At 38.0% G+C, this 18,936-nt stretch overlaps 1 protein-coding gene across 5 annotated transcripts in view; it reads left to right on the top strand.

Moving 5' to 3' along the window:
* Positions 1–18,936, top strand: part of LRRC3B (leucine rich repeat containing 3B) — an 873,839-nt gene that overhangs the window by 848,995 nt on the left and 5,908 nt on the right. Inside the window, exon 1 of one of the 5 annotated variants that reach the window (XM_054552482.2) lies at positions 7,064–8,786. The exons of the other annotated variants lie outside the window; for them this stretch is intronic. The gene's annotated coding sequence lies outside the window, so the exon portion shown is untranslated. Of the gene's footprint in view, positions 1–7,063; positions 8,787–18,936 lie in introns of those variants that run through there. 5 annotated transcript variants of the gene reach the window in all.

Raw genomic sequence — 18,936 nt, 5'->3', positions numbered from 1 at the left:
TTACTTAGGCAGTGCAATTGATGGAAATTTCATATACAATAATTCAGAAAGATCTTAGTTTCATGAATCTCTATTCACTGAGCAAGTTGCCTGCTTTCCTCCTTTCAGACTTGGGGTTTAAATACTGTCTCTAATGTCATTTAGTGGTTCAGTGGGGGGACATGCCCAGATATGCTCCATGGATAGCTTAGTCCAGTCTCTCAGTTATGATATCTTTTTCTGGTGGCAAACATTCTCTAAGATTCTATTGGCAGTAGCTACCTCAGATAGAAAATACCAAGTTCTTAGGCTTAGTTAAAAAAAGTTACTTGTTCATTAATAGACTCGGCCATGATATAGGCATTTATACAGACTATACCCCTTGCTTTGCCTAGGTAAACAGTTATTTATTTTCCTTTTTTTTTTTTTTTGAGACGGAGTCTCACTATGTTGCCCAGGCTGGAGTGCAGTGGCACGATCATGGCTCACTGCAAGCTCCGCCTCCCGGGTTCACACCATTCTCCTGCCTCAGCCTCCCGAGTAGCTGGGACGACAGGTGCCTGCCACCACACGCGGCTAATTTTTTGTATTTTTAGTAAAGATGGGGTTTCTCCATGTTAGCCAGGATCGTCTTGATCTCCTGGCCTTGTGATCCGCCTGCTTTGGCCTCCCAAAGTGCTGGGATTACAGGCGTGAGCCACTGCGCCCAGCTGGTAAATGGTTATTTCTTAATTTTCCATGCTCCTTATGGTAACTTCAACACTGCTTCTTTAAATATTTAATTTGAAGCCCAATCTTTTTATTCAATTTCCATTTGGATCATTCATAGTCTTTTTCTCTCCTGCATCCCCCACCAACCAACCTGTGTTTCTTCTTTGATGTGTTACATAACTTCACTTCTTGGAGTATGTACCAACCTCATTGACAAAAGTAAATATTCAGCTCAGAAAAAAAGTGTTAAGAAAACAAAAAAAGCCAGAGTGTGCAAAGATTAGTGACTATTAACTGTTGCATGTTGACATTCTAGGGAAGAAGATTCTGAGATAGGATTTGGCATGCAAGAGGTTTATTAAGGAGTACCCTTGGGCTCAACATTTGTGAAGGGGGTCGGAAGGAATGGCAAGAAGGAGAAGATGAGCTGTGATGCAGAACCAACCACAGCCTCAGCCAACCTCACAGCCAGCTCTGGATCTAGACTGGTCCTTCAGAGCTGTCCCATATTAGGCTGAGGGAGCCAGACCTTCATCCTCCCCCACTGGTCAGTCATCGGATGTGGGCTGTTTCTGGAAGGCAAAGTGTCTCTCTGCCACAGAGACAATCCCCGAATGGGTCACTAATTGAAAGCTCTCTGCTGCCAACACTCCCAGAAGCTGGGGCAAACCCTTTGTTGCAGGGTCATCTAGGTGGTGCCTCGCAGTGTCCACCATCGAGAACAGAACAGGACAGGTTGACTGTAGTCCAACCCTTTCTTATCTTATAAGTGCAGGGAGAAAAAGATGATTCCATTTGTTCCAGGGTTCTATTCTCTCCCTGCCATTCTACCTGTGTTGGAAACAGTGGTTTTAAAGGTCTTAATGCATTTTTCTTCCTTTTCATTATCCTTTAGGTAGGATTTTAATACAGCCTTTGCTTGCTTCTGCTTTTGATGTCCTTGGCATAATCTTTTAAGGAAATGTCCTCTTTATTTAAAAATTTTGCTGCTATGACAATCAGTGTATCCTCTGCATTATAATTGCTCTAAATATGTTCTAAGCATTCCTTTCTCTCTAGTTCTGAGGGGATAGTATGCTTCCAAATATGAGTTTGTTTAATAAAATTTGGGCTTCTCTGTGTGGCACGCTGCCACTGAGCATATAATTGCTTTTTCTTTTCTTTGAAGAAGCTGCTGTTAGAGGGAGCTACCCCCACTTCTTTTTTCATCCCGGAGATCGTTTCCATACAGCCCACTCAATATTGCCTGGCAGCATGGGGTACAAGAATAGCAAGGAGAATTGAAACCCACAGAAGAGCTGCAGCCTCCTCCCTTTGTGTACTTGTGAGCTGAGCTGCTAACAAGTGGTAGAATCGATTCATTTGAATTTCAACTTCCTTCATTTCCTCTGCCTTCCCTCTGGTGCTGGTGATAATGAGCAATGAAAATGACCCAGGACTGAGGAGACAGATGGAATGGGAAGAGTATCAAGGGTTGAGATAATCCATAGTTTGAATAAGGAAGAATTAGCCTTGGCTCCTCTGCCTCCTGCAGCTTTATCTCATCCCACAGCAGCCACTGGACAGAACCACCAAACAAGGAGATGCTTCACAAGTAGCCTCTGGGAAGACTTTTGTCAGATTCCTCCTTGCTTTGGTGATATAAAGACACCTCATTGAAGCTTCCATCTTGGTTACATCAGAAGGAGGCTCAGGTATCCCTGGTGCACATGGGAGGACATAACATGGAAATTTTATGATAACAGATTAATAGAAAAGGGACGAACCTATAAAGATATATCCAGATGTGAACCCATGAATTATGTTGAGTAAAAAATAATTAAAATACATCCACAGCTCTTTCTAGACATCTGGGCATCCATATTTTTCTGGTCAGCAGAAAAGAATGCTCCCTTACAGAGAAGAGCAGGCACACATTTTAAATAAAGATCTGCAGAAAGAATAATATTTGCTGCTGCTTTGTGCCAAGGTTGAAAGTTCGACTTGGTCAGGGAATATTTGCCAGCACCAATAAAAAATAATGACTGTTCCCATCTGTATTAGCCTATTCCTAGATTGCTATAAAAAATACCTGAGACTGGGTCATTTATAATGAAAAGAAGTTTAATTTGCTCATGGTTCTTTAGGCTGTACAAGAAGCATGATGCTGGCATCTGCTCAGCTTCTGGGGAGGCCTTGGGAAGCTTTCAATCATGGCACAAAGCAAAGGAGAATCAGGCATATCTTACATGGCCAGAGCAGGAAGAAGGAGGGGAGATGCCACACACTTTTAAACAACCAGATCTCGTGAGAACTCATCATCATGAGAACAGCACCAAGGGGATGGTGTTAAACCATTCATGAAAGATCCTCCCCCGTGTTCCAATCACCTCCCACCAGGCCCCACCTCCAACATTGAGGATTACAGTTGAAAATGAGATTTGAGTGGGGACACAGATCCAAACCATATCACCATCTCACCCCCATAATCACTGCCTAGAGTACAATTTTTAACCACTTTCGTTTGTGGCTGTAGAATGGCAAGCACAGCATTTCCACAAATAATTGTTGGTCACTTGTAAACAGATGTGCCTAGATTCCGAAACAGATAAGAATCTAGTACCTGCAAAGTAGAAGAATCAGCTTTTAACGTCACCAAGGCCTCAGTTATCCCACAATGGGATGAGTGCCACTTTCCACAGGGGGAGAGACCTCAGTGTCTGCAGAACTGCGATGTTTCCTAGACTCCAGGGAGTTCCAGCAGCTGAGCATGAGGAGCCCTTATAGACTCTCAGATGCTCCATCTCCCTAAGGGTTAAAAATGATGTCTTTTCTTCTAAGTTGGAGACAAAGTAGAGGAAAAGAGAGAAATGCTGGTGCATTTAAAGTGAAAAATTTACTTAGTACAGATTCAGTCTCTCCTTGACTCTCACTCTTTGTAAATATTTTACCCTCATGTTTTGACTACGTGTTTCTCAAACTCGTAGGCCAGGCTAGCATCACAGGCTCAATAACAGTGCATCTGGGACACCAGGACCTGTCCTGACAGGTTAAACAATGGTGACCTTCTCACAGAATCTGACCTCCTTCTGACAGTGGCCATCCCTGGGTGGCTTTCCCGGAGAATAGAGGTGTCATCCTCTTCATCTTTCCAGATTTTAGTTTTCATGAATTAAATACTGTTGTTTCCATTTCCCCAATGTGAGAAGCTCCCTCCTTTTGTTTTGAACCTGATTGTGCAAGGAGGAGCTGGTAATTAGTGGCTCACTCTCTCTCCTGCTCTTTCTCCATTTCCATATGGACTTCCATAAAGAGGTGGCAAAATCTGCATTGTTAAGGGTAGAGTGGCCCGCCCCCAGGACTTTTAGGTTCTTGAGAGGCTCCCATCATCTTTTTAGCCATCCAGATCTTCATTGAGCAAACATGTTCTGAGCACAGACTATAATATTTGCTCCAAGGCAGCTCTGGGGATGCCCACAGCTGTAACGGTCAGATGGTCCGCAGGCCCCCCAACACATGGGTGTCTTGCTCTGCTCTGTCCAGTCCTCCCATCTGTGACTTTTGGTGTTGGTGAATTGGAAAGACAAACAGGAGGAAATGCTCAGGGTGGATTGTGCCTCTGCTTAGACTGAACGTTACTAAATCAGGGAATTGAGGAGACCCCACTTGGTTCTGCACCACCTTCCTCCTCTTACATGCTATGACTCTGCATAAAGCAAAAACCGTAGGCATAGTAGAAATGTAAAACATGGGCGTACCTGACCAAAAACAGGTTTGTTGAGCTGAATATGGGTAAAAATTGGTTTGATATGGTAGCAATTTGGTCATGATTCTTGAAACTACCTCAGAGGCAGTGAAATTTGTGACTTCATGTTAATATGATGATGTCTATTTTTAAAAGATTGTGCAAGTATCTAAAGAAGGCTAGATGAAGATTTACATTATCTTGTTCTGGAAATGGCTGTCTCTCCTCTGCTTGACTTTCTTAGTTTTGCCTGCACGGATTCCTACTGTCTTTACTTGTCTTACCTGCCAGTCGGTTCACCAAGAGAGAATAAATGCTAGGTTGGAGAATGCCAATCTGGTTTTATTTAAATTGGTGTGTTATGTCTGAGCAAGGAGATAGGGGAAGTCTTACTGCATCATGCAGACAATTAAATGGGTTTGGAAGTTTTATTTGGTTCATTGTTGACAAAAGCTAAGTCCCTAGGTAGCTGTTAATTTTTCCGGGTGCTTCCCAGAGGAAAATCAACTCAGAGCAACATTATTTCTCTGTGGAACTTCAACGAACTGCACAGTATAGAAAAGATGGGTGGTAATCTCAGTTCTGATTTTCTTTTTTGTTCTTGGGGGTTTCCTTACTATGAAAGGAAGATTTCTCTTGGTTGGAAAAAATCTGTGTCTAACTGAGAAGATAAACTGTTCATGTGATAACATAGAGGCAAGAACATTTCTAGACTATCATCTCCAAATAATTGGTTTAAAAGGGTTGCCTAGTGATCTATTGGCATAATTAGGTAAACAGGAGGCAGCCTATCTGATTATCTTACTGTTAGAATTACATTGCCATTGATAGTATTTAGGCAATATTTTGTATGACTTCATTGTTCTACAAATATTAGTTGATTGGCTTTTCCATTCTGTCATTTTAAGGAACGAGGACTTAAGCTTTCATATACCTACATATATATGTGTGTATATATATATGTATATATACACACATATATATGTATATATACACATATATATGTATGTATATGTATATGAATGTGTGTATATATACATATATGACAGGATAAATCAAATGAGGAAAACTTTGACCTTACGTGATCTCCCGTGTGATCATTGGGAAGATGAAATTTGAAAATTTACATTAGGATGCCTAAGAGAGTGAAGAATCTAAACCTGAAATCAAGGACAAATTATATGAAGGTTATAGGGATGATTTATACCCTACTTGACTTCTACCAACAAATTGGAGGGGTAGTTATTCCATTTGATTTGATGGACAGTGGTTCTGGAAAAGAAAAATGATGAGATTCACAACAGCAACTTTGTTTTGAGATGATTCTTGAAAATTTGGCTATTTCATGCTTCATGTGTGTAATCTGTCTCAACTCCAAGCTGCTTACCCACCTCACTGACTCTGTAACCAGATTTTTGACTTCCTGATTAGGAAATAAAAACGGGAAGGAAGGATAAGTATTGTGTGAAAATAACTTCTCCATCCATTTCTAATTGAAATCAGCATCCAGGTGTCAGTTTCAGGTCATTAGTCTGGATAATTCAGTGAGAATTTGCATGATGCCACAGTTCTGGACAAGGTTTGTTGGGGGACCAATGGTCAAAATGAAATGGGGGAGAGCACTCTCTTGATAGCCTACTCTTCAGTCGTGGATAATGGAGAGTGGGCTCCATTTGATGGACGCCTTTTGCAGACATAATATTGGGTGAGAACCTTATACTATCCACGTGCTGGCAATATTCCTGAATTAACAGAATGTTATTTATGTCAGTTCTGTTTCATCAGAATTGCCAAGACATGTCATTTAAATTATTCACTGAATCTCTAGAATTTTTGCTTCCTTTGTAGTTGTCTCTTTGATGTTTGTCTTTGTGTTTGCAAAAGAGCTTCTGAGAGCTGCAGAGAATCAACAGGCACTAGGATGGGTATCCACACATGTCCACTGAGATGACTATATACCACACAGGCTCTATTTGCAAGAGTATGCTTAAAACAAAAATCACTCAACAAAGAGAAATAGCTAATATTTATTTTGTACTTATTCTGCCAGGTCTCATTCTATTTTGCCTAAATGATATCACTTAGTCCTTTCTACCAATAGAAGAAATAAGTACTGCTGTTACACTTATTTTACAGGTGGAGAAACTGAGGTAAGGCAAGGTTAATATGGAAACTGGGGTTTAGACTCAGATAGTCTGACTTCTGAGTCCCTGGTCTTAACCCCTGGACTATACTAATACAGCACTAATTCCACACCAGGAACTGTGCTAGACACCAGGGATATGTGAGCAAACAATATTTAAATTTATTATTCAGATTACACCTTAGAAGTGCATGGATATCTTTCATCTGTGTATCAGTTTTTCTCAGCTGCTTGAAAGTTACCATAACAACTTAGAACATTATTGACTGTCATGGTCAGCAAATAGGATTAAATGATTTGGTATCTAATGACAATGGAACTGTGTTGTCCTTCAGCATTGAGCAATTACAAAATTTTAAAATGAGGTTTCTATTATACTTTTATTAAAAAGCATACTGTTCTATTAGTTGTTAGTGTATATGTGTGAAACAAATATTAATCACGGTTTGTGATAAAAACATAAATATAAATATATTAACTTATTTAATTGGTAAAATAGCCATGTGTATCAGTTAGCTTTCGCTACATAACAAGTATTTACAAATTCAGTGGCATTTATTATTGCTCACAAATCCGTGAGTAGCTTGGTGGTTCTTCTATTCTTGGCTCCTTAGCCTATGGTCAGCTGCAGATCAAGTAGTTGGCTCTAATGATCAGGCTGGTTTTGCGATATGTTTGGAGTGTGGTTGGCTCTAGGCTGGGATACCTCAGCTAGAACAACAGGCTTCTCCTTTATATGGTTTCTTAACATCCAGCAGGCTAGCCGGGGCTTGTTCACATGATGGCTGGGCAGGGTTCTAAGATCAAGAGCAGGAACATGCAAGACCTTTTGGAGAATCCTAGGATCAGAACTGTCATAGTGTCACATCTGCCTCATGAATCTCTCATCTGCCTCAACAGTCCCAATCTAGACTAGATTTAAAGAATGGGAAAATAGGCTCCACCTGTTAATTTAAGGAGCTTTAAGGTCGCATTGCAAAAGACCATGGATAATACAAGATGAGGAATCATGGAAGTCAGTTTTGGAAGCAATCTATCAAACCATGTGAAATAGATATTATCATGCCCATTTTATAGATGAAAACGTTGAGGTCCAGTGTTTAGTAACATGCCCTAAAAATTGCAAAACTAATAAGTTCAAATTACTAGCAGTAACTAGTAACTACTAAGAGGCTGAATGACAAAGTTAGACAAACTTGGGTATGCATAATTCCAAAGTCCTTTAAAAAAATACTGCTTTATAGGGTTTTCAAAACGTTTAAGGGTAATAGTATTAAATAATCTTTTCAAAAAGAAAAGTGGTATCTGAGGATGAGGAAATAGCAGAGTATAAAATTGAAACACAATAGTCCATTCATCTTCATTTACTTATAAGTATGTCTAGTTTAAGTCCAGGGACATTTCTTTAATAAAACAAAAAATAACCCTTAGTGATAACTATTGATTATTAATTTTTTCTTCTCTGCCTGCAATAGACATTAGTTGGTGGTGGGTGTTTCTCTATGGTAATATTATGCAACTTGACAGTGATCAAGTGCAACTAGAAGCCTCATTTGCAAAACCTGTCACCTCATACTCTTCCAGAATATTTAGGTAAAGTGTGAATGTATTGGTAGTAGTAATTGTAGTAGTAGAGGTAGTATTAAATGTTGTGCATTTAAATCTGAATGTATTAATTTAATTTATTAATAGCAATGTTTTATTCTATGGGTGATTTCACTATAAAAATAAGAAGACCTCTGGAGGCCTTCAGCAGGGAGCCAAATATATTTGGGAAAATCTGGGTTAATAAATACTTTACTGCAACTGTCAGAACCTTTAACAGGCTGATATCCATTGTGAGTCTCAGAAAGAGTGTTTTTCAGACTTATGACTTCATAATATTCATTTGTAGAACTCTCAGACACCTAACTTTCCATAGAACCCCTGGAAAATGTGAATGTGATTCTGATCCCTTTGAAGGTGTATTCAGAGCTAATAATATTTCCCAAGCATCTACTATGAGACAGTCATTATCAGAACCACATCAGAAATCAATGAAATAAGCATTATTCTTAGTTCTAGTTTAGGAAACTGACATGCGGAACAATTCGTTGGCTTGTCCAAGACCTGCTAGCTGGTATCAGAAATGAAAGTTGAACTTGATTTTATCTAGCTTCAGGTTCTGGATGATTTCTGTACATTTTGTTGAGACCAAGAAAGTTTAAACGGTCCAGGGTGGCTCCACTGGTAAGAAGAGGCACTATGTCTCATATACTTTCATATCTTCCGTAACACTTAACACGGAATAGGTTGTCTATCAATGCCTCCTGGCCAATCTCTTTGTTTGTTGCTTAGTTGTTATTATGATTATGCTCATGGTGAAAAATTATGACTATAGAAAATGATGTAAGGTAAAAAGTAAAAATTCTGCTTAATATCATCAACTCGCAGAACCGTCCCCTAAAGGTAAAACTATTATCAATTTGTTCTTGTTTTTCCACAACTTTTAAAGCTTTTGCGTGTGTGTGTGTGTGTGTGTGTGTGTGTGTGTGTGTGTGTGTGTAATGCTTCTGTTCTGCCTTACACAGATGGGATTACACATTCAAATTTTTCTCTCAGTGATATGTATTTGACATCTCTTTATCAGGATTTTCAGATTGCTTCATTCATTTTGTTGATGTACCATATTTATTTAATCAATCTCTTTATGATGAATATTTAGATTAATTCTATTTTTTAAAAAATACTTTGGCTGGGCATGGTGGCTCACGCCTGTAATCCCAGCACTTTGGGAGGCCGAGGCGGGGGGACCATGAGGTCAGGAGATCAAGACCATCCTGGCTAACACGGTGAAACCCCGTCTCTACTAAAAATACAAAAAATTAGTTGGGCATGGTGGCGGGCGCCTGTAGTCCCAGCTACTCGGGAGGCTGAGGCAGGAGAATGACGTGAAACAGGGAGGCAGAGCTTGCAGTGAGCTGAGATCGCGCCACTGCACTCCAGCCTGGGCGACAGAGCGAGACAACATCTCAAAAAAACAAACAAACAAACAAAAAGACTTCTTTATTTTTCTTTTTTGCTGTAACAGACAGTTTGAAAAAAAATAGTTTTATATACATGTGTTTGCACAGTTACATTTTTAATAGAAAACACATAAAGGGCATTATTTTTCCCCAATGTCTCTTTTTAGGAAACATAGTGGACCATTTCTAAGAAATGTTATAGAATCTGCAGATAAACATGTGTGTTTAAATATATATTTTTGACCAAAAATATATATTTATTTTTGACCAAAAATATATTTTATTTCTGACCAAAAATATATATTTATTTCTGACCAAAAATATATATTTATTTTTGACCAAAAATATATATTTATTTTTGACCAAAAAATAGGACCCTGACTTTCTGGTCTGCTCTGTTCTAACAAGGGAGCAAAAGGACTGAGACAGTGGTTCTCATCAGATGCCTGTATGTCCAAAATCCACAATGGCTAAAACCAGGAGAGGGCATTTCAGCCTCCTCAGGCTGTTACCTTCCCATGGAACAACTCTGCACAGTTTATCTTTGATGCCAAGGACAGAGATGTAACCAAACCTTTCTCATTTTACAGGTATTCCCATTTTGTTATCAGCTGGCTCTTTCAATGATGTAGACCAGGAATGGAATAATTTTATTTCACATTATTTATGATAGGAAATCATGGGAGACAACCTAAATATCTAACAAAAGAATAATGTCTAAATAGATCTAACATATAACCCCATTCACTGAGGTACTATGCAGGCATTAAAATGATGAAAGTCATGACAATTTACAACCCTGAAAAAGACAGAAACACAAAATTGTTACCTATGCTAACATGGCAATTGTAAAATGATGCATGTGTACACATATAAGGCCTGGAAGAACAAAATATTTGATGTGTTACATGTATGAATTATGCATTTTTTATTTTTTAAAGTTCAAATGTTTTTAACACTATTTGTAAAATTTTAAATTAATAGCCTAAAGGGGCTAATCTCTGTGGATGTCTAGGAAGACTATGAGCTGTGCATGGAGGTTTGTTGTAGTCTCAGGGATTGACATATTCTCTTAAAATGGCATTCTGTAAATTCGATCAGACTCTCCCCTAACTCTTAAGAATGCTGTTTTTAAGTGAGGTTACTACATGTTCCATTTTGCCTGGGACTGTTCCTTCTTGAACCTGTTGTCCCAGCACAATTGTCACTAGCATTGCTTTTCACTGTTAGACTTGTCTTTGTTTGTACAATAAATTCTGTGGGCCCCTCACTGTGAGGGACATACTAACTATCCTGTTCCACCACATTTCTATCTCATCCTGGTTTTATCCTGACCTCTAGTAAACATCATCCCTAGATCATAATTTAACTTTCTATGGCTTAGAAAGTCTTGTACACATCAATGATTTCGCTGTATGCAAAAGACCAAAGAAGAATGTATCTGCATCATCAGTGAAATCTTAAAGACATTGTCCATTGTGTTGTTTGGCAGCTCTTTCCTAGGAGTTTTTGAAAATGATAAAATTTGAAAAAATTTTATCTCTGCTAATAACTAATCGTTTTGACTGTTTTAGATAATAACCATTTTGTAATATGATGTTTTTGTTTTCTGTCTTTAGCTGCCAGGAAACTCAGAGTTAAGTCAGGTACTTAGTTGCAGCAAAAACTCTTAACTCATATAATGGGGAGTCAGATAGAATTGACTTCAAGTTCTATTCTCCATTTACTACTATATTAGTTTCCTATAGCTTCTGTAGCAATTTGCCACAATCTCGGTGGCTAAAAATAACACACATCTATTTTCTTATAGTTCTGGAGGTAGAGTCTGAAATCAGTTTCAATGGACAAAAAATCAGTTTTGGGGGTAGGGCCACACTAACTCCAAAGACTATAAAGGACAATCCATTGCTTGCAACTTTTAGCTTCTGGTAACTTATCAGCACTTCTTGACTTGTGGCTGTATCACTTCAATCCTTACCTTAGTTGTTACATTGCCTTTTCTTCTGTGTTAGATCTCCCTCTGTATCCTTCTTATAAGAGCACTCAAAATTACATTTAGGGCTCATCCAGATAATCCAAGATAATCTTTCCATCTCAAGATCCTTAATTTAATGACATCTGCAAAGATTCTTTTTCCATAAAAGGTAACATTCACAGGCTCCAGAGATCGGGACCTAGATATTTTTAGACCATTTTTGGCTTATCACAATCTACCCTCTGATTCCGAAAGATTTACATCCATCCTCCATGCAAAATATATTAATCATACTCAAACATCCCCCAAAATTCTCAATTCATTACAGCATCAACTCAAAGTACAAAATCTCATCTAAATATCACCCCAAAACCCTCACATTTTAGCATTTAAATCAGATATGCAAAGACTCTAGGTATAAGCATCTTGGGAGCAAAATTTCTTTCTATTTTTAAAGTAAAGCTTTTGGCCCAGTGCCTTGTACACAGAAGGTGCCCACAAAATGTTAGCCACCATCAGAATTATGCTCTTCATCCTCTTCCCTCATTATATGGTTCATCTTCTTTACCATTCTATGATTCTGATTTAGCTGTGTCTCTGAATGTGGATCCCTCTTGGAATAACATGAAAAAGTTGATAAAATGAAATCATTGACTCTTCAGAAACATTGTCATAGCAGAGAGAAGACAAGGTGTAAGATGGTGAAGGCTCCACATTGTCATAGCAGACATCAGTGTAAGATGATGATGATGGTGGTGGTGGTGGTGGCAGTAGTACTAGGAGTGGTAGTGGTAGTAACTCTGACTGAGAGTATCTTGTAACAGCAGATATTCTAAATGTTTTACATGTGTTATCTCATTTAATCCCCATCTCACCCTTGTGAGGTGGAACTTTTATTACCCTCATGTTCAGATGAGAAAACTAGGATAGAGAAATTATGCAATGAGTTAGTGGCCAAGCTGTGATCTCCATATTGGCCAATTAAAACCAAGTGCACCTTGCACATGTCTCATAGGGCAGTGAAATGGAGTCCTGGAGTTCATGAAATGCAATTGCAGAGAATCACTGCTCATTTCACCTTGGGTCTCCATTTTGTATCACTCTGAGGGGATAAGCCTTACTCCATCTAGGATTCCTAAGACTTTTTTGCATCACCAAAAAAGGACTTATCTTCCCCTCGAAGATTCTTTTTAAGTTGTAGAATCTCCCCTACCCTAAATTTTTATTTGAAAAATTTGAAACTTTCAGACAAGTTGAAAAATTGGTACAATGAACACATATATCCATCACCATCCCTTTAAAAATTGTTAAATTTTTCCATCACTGTTTCTCACAATATATAGGCAGATATATTTCGTTTTTGCCGAATAATTTGACAGCTGCGGTTGTCAAGACACTTTACCCCAAAATACTTCAGTATGTGCCTCCTAAGAACAACAACTACCTCCGTTATACTCATATCAGGATAAATTTCAAGAAACGTAAATTTGATGCAATAATACCTTACATACAGCATACATTCAAATTTCCCCCAGTTGTTCCAATAATGTCCCTTTCTAGCATTTCCTTTAAATCCAGAAGTTGATCTCTTACATTGTTTTCAGTTGCGACATCTCCTTTCTTTCATCTAGAACAGTTCTAAAGCCTGTGTTTTATTGTTATTTTGTTTTCTTTATTTTTTATTTTTGTTTTTTGTTTTTCTTCAGTGAAATTTCAAAAAGTCCAGATTAGTAAAATACCTCAAGTTGTGACTTGGTCTGATGCTTTCCTCTTGATTAGATTCGGGTTAAATATATACTGGCATGAATGCTGTATGTGATGTGAGAATCATTTCCTAATTGGTTATACTTAAGAAAAAGAAATGTGAAACCCTCAAGACAGAATGATCTTATATTTTAGGAAAATAATTAAATTTTAAACCTAATCATCTTTGAATGGTCATTAACAGATTTTGAAGCACATTTCACACATATTTTACTGTCTCCTTGTAACTGTGAGACCAATGAGGTGGATATTATTGATGATAGTCCTAAGGCAACTAAGGGATGGGAGTATGAGTGTTGTGCTAAATTCCTGAAATTCATTCCTTGGGAAGCTGAGGTTTGAATCCAGTTTCTGAGTCTTCATTTTGGATCTCAATCCTGTGTTTTTCCCACCAACCCAGTGAATATTATTACAGCATCTTGTGTAAGAAGGATAAAGCAGGGTTAAGCAGGATATGTTTTTAAAAAAATTGTGACACTCATCCTACTCAGAAGTACAACTGAATTCAGAATAAGTAAGGGCTTTCTAAAGGAAGCTTTCAAGTTATCCTGGACTCTGGTGAATCTTGGAGAGCCTACATTTATGTAGATTAGATGTTAAAAGTTTGCAAAGCTCTCACGTTGTAAATGTCATAAGCATTGCTGTGAAATAATAGTAGAGAAACAGAAAGAAACCAAGATGGATAGATTCCCACTCAGTCTCCCTATAAACTTGCAGCATGTTGCATAATAAATATGGATGTAGCAGAGACATCGTGGTGTCTTTATGCTGTTCTCAGTATCCACAGAGAGATAAATTCTGGGTTCATAAAAAGTGGGTTTTAAAAATGTATTTGTTTGTTTTTCCAGTGGATTCATTGGTAGGAAGAACTTCTAAACCCACTCTGAAGATCCATAAGCACTAGATTTTGTAGGAAGTAGTTAATGTATTCAGAAGAGTCAATTCTTTCCCAATATATTGAGGGTTTGCTTGAAGATTTATCTTGTGAAATAGATTTCAAAAGTGGAAAAGTAGTGCCTTAACTGACTGAGATCTAGAACAAATGGATTTCATGTGATTTTGATAAAAGTTTTATATCAGAGTGGCCTTTAAGAAATTCTAACAGGAGAAGGGGTTGTCTCCCTCTTTGATTTTCCCAAATTTGGCAGAAAGAGGTCAAAAGAGGGCTGGTGAGGCATTTGAAACTCAGCATTTGTGTTTACAGACATTCATATAAAAAGTGGCCAGGAAAAAAGATATAGAAACCAATGCATGTTAAATGAGACCTGTTCTCGGGGATATCTGAGATGCAGGTCCTTTCCTGCTGCTAACCAGCTGTGTGGCTTTGAGGAGTCTCCATTTTATGAGTTCCTCTACTGTATTAACATAGAGACTAATAATGTCCACTACGTGTATTTGACAGTGCTGTTTAGAGATAATCAAATGAAAGCATGCATGTGATCTTGCCCCACAAACTTCTAAAATAGTTCACAAATGTACGGCAAATGGATAATTTTAGAGCTTTTGACTTGGAAGTATACTTCCCTTAATTAAAAAATCCGTCTTGGTCCTTGTTTTCTATCTTAGTGGAATCAGTTAGGAAGGAAAAAAATTATAGTTTAGCTGTAAAATGGTGTATGGTGCCATGTTTGATCACACATGCTCTGGAAGCCAAAGGACTTCAGTTAAGTTCTTGCCTCTGTCATTCAGCACTAGTTACCATAAATGGGTTATATAACCTCTTTAAGCCTCAATTTGTTCATCCGTATGAGGGTTGCAATTACTACCTTTTAGGGGTTTTGTGAGAACTGTGGTGAGGTGAGACATGTGTAAACAGTATAAAATGAAACTTTCCTTCTTGCCTGTACCGTTCCTTTAATTTCTATCCTCTTGATCATTCTCTTCTAGTCCCTGAATGCAAACGTTAATAAGCCCCATAATGTTGTACTTACTCCTAGATAATAGATTGTCCTAATATTATTTTAAGTCACAAACTCAGTTAATTTAAACCAAAATAAAAATTAATCATGATCATTTAAACGTGTAGTTTAAGGGATTAACAAAAACCCTGAATTTCATTTAATATTTAACTGTTCTCCCCTTCCCTTTGTTTCAGGCTCAAAGGGAAAGAGGATTTAGTAAGTGGCTTAATTTCTCTTCTCTGCCTTCCATTCCACCCCCACCCCCAGGTGAGCATAACTGGGTGGCAGCTGCTCAGGAGGTAGAATTAATAGGATGAGAGGATTCAGGTCTCTCTCTCCTGAGGCTTTCATGCCCTCCCCCAATGTGGCTCCCCTGACTCTGATAGTGGATTCGTTTCAGGTGGCCACTTGCTCAAAATCTAAGCATCTACCCTACAGTTTTGTGTTGCTGGAATCCCTATGTTCTACGAAGAAATCCTATGGGACAGTGAAATAAGACTCAAGATGCTCACTCCTTGAAAAATCTCTTCCCCTCTAGTGACCACATTTGACCTATAGGAAATAGTTTCCCATCCCTTATTGACAAACTCTGGGAGTGTAGGCTCACCCCAACATCGAAACATCACCCAACTGCATCTCCAAACAACAGGTTAACCTGGTTCTCTTTCCAAGACACTCTGCCTCCCAACTCCAGGGGTCATGTACTAAACTTTCTCCTTTCCTTGGGAAGGTGACATGATAAGTACCTTTTGACCGTTTTACTTTCAAAGTGGGCAAGGACACATTGACTCACAGAACATGTGTCAGCCAAGCTTTATATGGTAACTTAACCCCTTAATTCCAAAAAAAGTTATATGGTAACTTTTTAACTCTACATTCGTTTAACCAAGAACCTTGTCAGAATTTCAATTTTACCATCCTTCTAGATGAATTCGTCACTTAAATACGTGATGTGTAATAAATGCCAAGCAAATGATAGCTGTGTTGTAATGAAATGAGAATGGATTATAATTCATTTCAATAAATGTTTATTAAATTCTTACTATGGGCAATGTGAGAATGTAAAATGGGCAAAACACTGACACTGCCTGTTGGAACCTCATGGTCTAGCAGTAGAGAAGGTAAAGTGATGTATTTAATATGAAGTAGAAAACAGTAAATAATATAGTAAAGGCTGGAATATTAGAGAAAGGAGAGTTTGGGGATTGCAAGAGTTCCTTGCCTTAAACAGTTCTGGATCTGCTACCAGATTATTCTCTTTTTAAACGAAAATATTCTCTGTTCTTCATGCGTCTGTCTGCCTTGTCAGTTCATATCCTTGACTAAAGGATCACAGCTGTTGTTATTAATGAGCCACCTAAATGACTCATGGGCCAGAACTTTATAATCGGGATTTTAAATCAGGAAAGCTATTCTACAGTGTAGAGATCTTCAGTTGGATTGGTTTCTGATAAATCTCATATTTGTGGAACAAAGTGCCATTCATCATCAGTTTTCTCCTCATTGAGCTGTTTGTTGAATTCATGTTTCTGTGTCTGTGTAAGAAAACATGATGGGAGATACAACTGTAAAAGGAGATTGTTATGAAACATCAGGGGTCATTAGGGCTTTTTTGACCTGCAGGATGATGTGGTTAAGAGTGTTACTTTAACCTGACATTGGAAGGATGGAAGCACAGAGACTGGACACCAACAATTCAGGAAGGAGGATTTTGCTCTTTCAGAACAGGATGTTGGAGATCTGAATTAGGAAAGAGGCCATGAGAATGCAAAGCAAGGGACAGGTAGAATGGAGAAGAGAAATAAAAACTTCAAGAAATCGGGAGGGAAGACAGGGTGGTCTACAGTGGAGGCGGGAGTCATTGGGTAAACCTGAGGGTAAAATTATGATTTTACTTTTGGGTATGCAAAGTTTGAGGCCCTGATGAACTCTTCCTGTAGTAGATGGTTGAGAATGGAAATGGAGAACTAAAGTCCATGGCAGAACTCAGTGCTAAAGATGTGAATGAAGAAGTTATTATCTCCAAACATGATCCCAAAGACCAGCAGTGGAAAAATTACTTATGCAGTTTATTCACCTGAATTAGCCAGGTCCCAACTCTCTTTTCCTAGTTATTTTAGTCACAAATACACAGGAAATTAGACATATTGATGGTTTATGCAACCCATACTTATTTTATGGATAACCTGATCATATAAATAAATCATATCTAAGCTCTATGATAGTCAATAAGACTAATTTTGGGAATATCGCATTAAAGATATCAAGTACTCAAACTTCAGGTTTTGTGAAAATAAACAAAAACCACCCAAATGAGAATAAGCAAATGCTATTCATTCAGAGCTTCCTACAGCAAAAGAGACAACCACCATCCCTTGCATTTCACAGAGAGACTCAAAGGCTGGCAGAGGAGTATAAAAGCATTATAGTGGGAAGAAAGGAAGGCTTCAGGAGAGTTCTGGTTGAAGGCTGTTGACATGGGGAAGCTATAGGTGGGCTAACTAGAAGGGCAGCCTACATGATTGGTTAGGGGTGTACATTTCGTGTTCTTTGGTTGGTCCTAAGTTGGAAGCAGGGTCAAAAATTAGGAAAATTATCAGTTAATAATCAGTTCTTGGCTGATTTGGGCTGTTTTCTACAGAGATTGTGGTTTGGTTTCCTGGTCTAGTTGCTGCAGATTGTGCGTCAGAGATCTATTTTTGTATATGGTGTGGCCACTGTCCGTTTGTATATTCAGTCTCTCATCATGAAACATGTACTGCTTTTAATAATTCATTGTTCTTTCATTTGCCTTTGGCATCTTGGCCACCATTGTTCAACTCTTTCATGCACTGAATAGTTGCTTTCTGAGGCATTAAATGTAGGTTCATTTTTTGGCTAATCCTAGTCCTTTTGCATTATCTTTTAAATATTTATTGTAAAATAAAATAAAATATACATTTATACCATCAGGAATTAAAACCGTACAAAAGAATATAAAATAAAAAGCAATGCCTCTTCTCCCCCTGACAGCCCCTCAGTTCTACTACTCACCTGGAGTTAACCATTACTAATAGTTTCTGATATACCCTTTTGGAAGTGATCTATGCATGTGTAAACATATTAATTGCATATTTATATTTGCATATTTATCTTCTTTAAAAAATCTACACAAATGTGATTATATTATAAGTATTTGCTTTTTTTTGAGCTGCTCTTTAGGGTAATCTTTGGACATCTTTATATCATCAACAGCTTATTCTTCAATTTTAAATTTTTGACTGATATTCCCAAATTGCTCATATGACAAGAGTGCACCATCTATCCTCTTATCAAGTGTTTGAGAACGCTTGGTTCTTAACATGTTTATTGACACTAAATACTATGCCTAATTTTAATCTAGATGATAAGTACTTTAACCTGAATTTATTTTACTGCCAGTGAGATCAAGAATCTTTTCATATTGTTTATTTTGTATACATCATATGCATTGCCATTTATGTATATTATTTTCCCATCCATTTTTCTTTTTGGCTTTTTTTCTTTTTTTTATTTTTATTTTTTAGAGACAGGGTCTTGCTATCTTGCCCTGTCTGGACTCAAACTTCTGGGCTCAATCCTTGCATCTCAACCTCATAAGTAGCAGGGACTATAGGTGTGTACTGTTGCACCCAGCTCTCCATTTTTTTAATTAGATTAGTTTATTATTCTTTTGTAAGGATTTTCTGTGTATTAAAATAATCAGCCTTTTGTTT

This window comes from Pongo abelii, chromosome 2 (assembly GCF_028885655.2).
Source record: "Pongo abelii isolate AG06213 chromosome 2, NHGRI_mPonAbe1-v2.0_pri, whole genome shotgun sequence".
Taxonomy (NCBI): domain Eukaryota; kingdom Metazoa; phylum Chordata; class Mammalia; order Primates; family Hominidae; genus Pongo; species Pongo abelii.
This window is presented reverse-complemented; position numbering and strand designations above follow the sequence as displayed.